The 4,650-nt window shown below is 59.2% G+C and overlaps 1 non-coding gene across 1 annotated transcript; it reads right to left on the bottom strand.

Annotated features, from left to right (window-relative positions):
* Positions 1 to 944: 944 nt before the first annotated feature.
* On the bottom strand, positions 945 to 1,095 carry LOC138517549 (5.8S ribosomal RNA). Its single transcript, XR_011282706.1, has one exon. It is a non-coding gene; the product is annotated as a 5.8S ribosomal RNA (ribosomal RNA).
* Between the last annotated feature and the right edge of the window lie 3,555 nt (positions 1,096 to 4,650).

Below are 4,650 nucleotides of genomic sequence, written 5' to 3'. Positions count from 1 at the left end.
ACCAACCTGCCTGCCGTGTTGAATCCTGTGGGTGGACTGCACAGACCCCACCAGTTTACCGCTCAACCGTTTCACACCCTCTTGAACTCTTCAACTTTCCCTTACAGTACTTGTTGGTCACCAGTCTCGCGCCCGTATTTAGCCTTAGACAGAGATTACCACACGCTTTGGGCTGCATTCCCAAGTAACCTGACTCCAAGAAGACCTGATCCCGGTGTGCAAGAGGCCGCTGTCGGCCTAACACCATCCGCGTGGGGGGACTCGATCAGAAGGACTTGAGCCCCCTGAGTGATGCCAGGGAGTCGGTCTTCTGTACGCCACATTTCCCACACCTGCTGCTGAATGGGGATTCGGCGCTGGGCTCTTCCCTTTTCACTGGCTGTTACTGAGGGAATCTTGGTTAGTTACTTTTCCTCTGCTTAGTAATATGCTTAAATTCAGCAGGTCATCATGTCTGATCTGAGGCCGTGGTCGGGGGGGGACAAAGCTCAGGGCAGCTGGCTCTGGGCCCGTATGGGGGGTTGCCGCAGCCCTTGGCACAGGCAAGTGTATTCTGTCCCAATCTGTGACCGAAGCCCACATGGTCATGAGGTCCGTGCTCCATAGTCATCCTGCGCCAGCAGCCGTGGGCCACCAAAGACGGCCACACACAGCACGGCCAGGTGCCCCGGGGTAGGGTGAAGGTGCGCCAGGCTTTTTTAAAGCCTGCTGCCGCCGCCACCACATCCAGGGCGCGTCGGCCACCCGGCCCTCCCGAAACCAGCATGAGGTGGGGAAACTGGGGAAACCAGGACGCGCTGGCAATTAGCTTGCGCGCCAGATCCAAGGATCCAGCGACGGTGCTGATCGGGGTCTGACCTTAGGGGGATGAATGGAATGGGGTCCCTGCGACAGCCCCAGCCACGCCCCTGGGAGTGAACCCCCTGGGGCGATTGATGTACAAGCGACCCTCAGACAGGCGTAGTCCCGGGAAAAACCCAGGGCCACATGGTGCGTTCGAAGTGTTGATCAATGTGTCCTGCAATTCACACTAATTCTCGCAGCTAGCTGCGTTCTTCATCGATGCACGAGTCGAGTGATCCACCGCCAAGAGCCACAGGCAACTTTTTTTGTCCTAGACGTCGGCCTGTCCCTGCCGGTGCAGGAGAGGTTGGGGGAGGCAGCGCTGGCTGTGGCAGGACAGCCCAGCTCCCTGTCTAGCTCAGCCGAAACCATTGTGGTTTCAAAAAAATAAAAAATAATAATCCAGGTGCTCAGCCTGACCGCCAGCTGCAGCAGCACAGCGCTTCCCAGGGGGATGGAGGTAGGCCGCTCCGCCACCTGCCCACACGGCCCGATCCACTCATCCTTCCCCGACCCCTTCCGCTTCCCTTTTGGGAGGGGGGGCTGGGAGATGGACAACGAGGCAGGCCAGAGACAGCACAGACAGGGGGTCGGGTGGGACCACTAGAGTCTTCAAACCCCAGCCCGGCCGCATAGGACCCAGCTCCAGGTACCTGGGCAAGAGGGAAGGTCACCCACTGTGCCAGCGGGCCTGGATATTGCTCACACACAGATGTGGGCGGCTGAAACCTTGGCGCCCACTGTCAAGTGAGCCAGCTGCACCATGGCTCATGCCTGGCTTGCCCGGGTGCCTGTCTGCCTGGGGAGGCACCCCTTGAGAGCAGTCAGGTTTCCCTCGGCTCCCGTCAGCCCCCAGTCAGGGCTTCCCTGGTGACCGGGGTGTGCCCACCAATGCCCAGCCGCTGGCAGGTCAGAGAGAGGAGTGTGCGCCCCCCGGCCAGCGCAGATGCGGGCTCAGTGAGGAGAGGGGGCTGGTTGACCACGCGCACCGGACTGCTCTGCGAGCGGTGCCCCAGGCTGTGGGTGTGCACGTCTGGTATGCAACCGAGGTCAGGCCCACGGCTCTCCCTCCCGCTGCTCCGCTGTTAATGATCCTTTATGCCCCCACCCACAAGCAGAAACCATTCACACTCAAATGCCCCATTTCTCCTTCCAAACACGTTCCAGATTCAAATGCCACCTCCCTCCTGACCTACATGCCACCATCCCTCCATCCGAACCCACACAAAGACACCAACATCCGTCCCTCCATACCTACACCAAGATGCTCCACCCCTCAGAGCCACACCCATATGCTTCATCTCTACCTCCACACTCAGATGGCGCCATTCGCCCTCTCTCTATACCCACACCCGATTACCCCATCCCTTCGACACACACATGCTCCCACCACTCCAATAAACCAACATCCTTCTCTCCAGACAAACATACCCCATCCCTCCATTCACACCCAGATGCCCCCTTCCTTCCCACCAGAGCGCTCCAGCCCTAACCCACATGCTCCACCATTCCCTGACATGCCCCCATCATATGCCCATTACATATCAACAATGCCCCCTCCGATCCAGACTCCACGATGCACAATCCCTTCCTCAAGACCCATACCATGATGGCCCATGCTCCCTCCACACAGAAAGATGCCCCTATCCGTCCTCCGACCAATGAGCCCCAATCCTTCCCTCCAGACCCACACCAATGTGCCCCATCCCTCCCTCCAAATGCACATCAATGTGTCCTGTGCCTCCCTTCATACCCAAAGCAATGTCCCCATCCCTCCCTACAGACCCACACCCATGTGCACCATCCCTTCCTCTCAGAACCACACCAAGATGTCCCATCCCTCCCTCTAGACCAATACCATAATGCACCATCCTCCATCCACATAGCAAGATGCCCCTTGCATCAGATGCCCATGTGCCGATCCTGAATCACATGCAGATAGCCCCAGCCAACCCCCTCTAAAACCACCCATCCTAGTATGCCCCATCCGCCCAGACCCACACCAATGTGCCCCGTCCCCTCCTTCCAGGCCCACACCAATATGCGGTCATCCCTCCCCAGACCAATGTCCCCATCCCTCCCATCAAACCCACACCACTGTGCCCCCAACACCTCCCTACAGAGCCACACCAAGATGCCGAGTCCAACTTCCCAACCCACACCTAGATGACCCATGCCACCCTCCAGACCCACTGTGCCCCATCTCTCCCTCCAGAAAAACGCCCATGTGCCCCATCCACCTCCCTCCAGAGCCATACCAATGTGCCCCACCACCTCCCTCCAGAAACACACCAATGTGCCCCCACCACCTCCCTCCAGAGCCACACCAATGGGACCCGACCACCTCCCTCCAGAGCCACACCAAGATGCCCGTCCCACTTCCCAACCCACACCTAGATGACCCATGCCACCGTCCAGACCCACTGTGCCCCATCTCTCCCTCCAGAAACGCACCCATGTGTACCATCCCTCCACCCAGATCCACACCAATGTGCCCCCACCACCTCCCTCCAAAGCCACACCAAGATGCCCCATCCCACTTCCCAACACACACCTAGATGACCCATGCCACCCTCCAGACCCACTGTGCCCCATCTCTCCCTCCACAAACACGCATGTGCACCATCCCTCCGCCCAAATCCACGCCAATGTGCCCCCACCACCTCCCCCCAGAGCCACACCAAGATGCCCCATCCAACTTCGCAACCCACACCTAGATGACCCATGCCACCCTCCAGACCCACTGTGCCCCATCTCTCCCTCCAGAAACACACCCATGTGCCCCCACCACCTCCCTCCAGAGCCACACCAAGATGCCCCGTCCAACTTCCTAACCCACACCTAGATGACCCATGCTACCCACCAGATCCACTGTTCCCCATCTCTCCCTCCAGAAACATACCCATGTGCACCATCCCTCCGCCAAGATCCACACCAATGTGCCCCACCACCTCCCTCCAGAGCCACACCAAAATGCCCCGTTCCACTTCCCAACCCACACCTAGATGACCCATGCCACCCTCCAGACACACTGTTCCCCCCTCTCTCCCTCCAGAAACACACCCATGTGCACCATCCCTCCGCCAAGATCCACACCAATGTGCCCTATCACCTCCCTCCAGAGCCACACCAAAATGCCCCGTTCCACTTCCCAACCCACACCTAGATGACCCATGCCACCCTCCAGATCCACTGTGCCCCATCTCTCCCTCGAGAAACACGCCCATGTGCCCCATCCACCTCCCTCCAGAGCCACACCAATGTGCCCCACCACCTCCCTCCAGAGCCACACCAATGTGCCCCGTCCAACTTCCTAACCCACACCTAGATGACCCATGCTACCCACCAGACCCACTGTGCCCCATCTCTCCCTCCAGAAACACAACCATGTGCACCATCCCTCCGCCAAGATCCACACCAATGTGCCCAACCACCTCCTTCGAGAGCCACACCAATGTGCCCCCACCACCTGCCTCCAGAGCCACACCAAAATACCCCGTCCCACTTCCCAACCCACACCTAGATGACCCATGCCACCCTTCAGACACACTGTGCCCCATCTCTCTCTCCAGAAACAAACCCATGTGCCCCACCACCTCCCTCCAGAGCCACACCAAGATGCCCCGCCCAACATCCTAACCCACACCTAGATGACCCATGCTACTCACCAGACCCACTGTGCCCCATCTCTCCCTCCAGAAACACACCCATGTGCACCATCCTTCCGCCAAGATCCACACCAATGTGCCCCACCACCTCCCTCCAGAGCCACACCAATGTGCCCCCACCACCTCCTTCCAGAGCCAC

The sequence above is a fragment of the Ambystoma mexicanum genome, chromosome 6q, assembly GCF_040938575.1.
Source record: "Ambystoma mexicanum isolate Mex_15411 chromosome 6q, UKY_AmexF1_1, whole genome shotgun sequence".
Taxonomy (NCBI): Eukaryota; Metazoa; Chordata; class Amphibia; order Caudata; family Ambystomatidae; genus Ambystoma; species Ambystoma mexicanum.
This window is presented reverse-complemented; position numbering and strand designations above follow the sequence as displayed.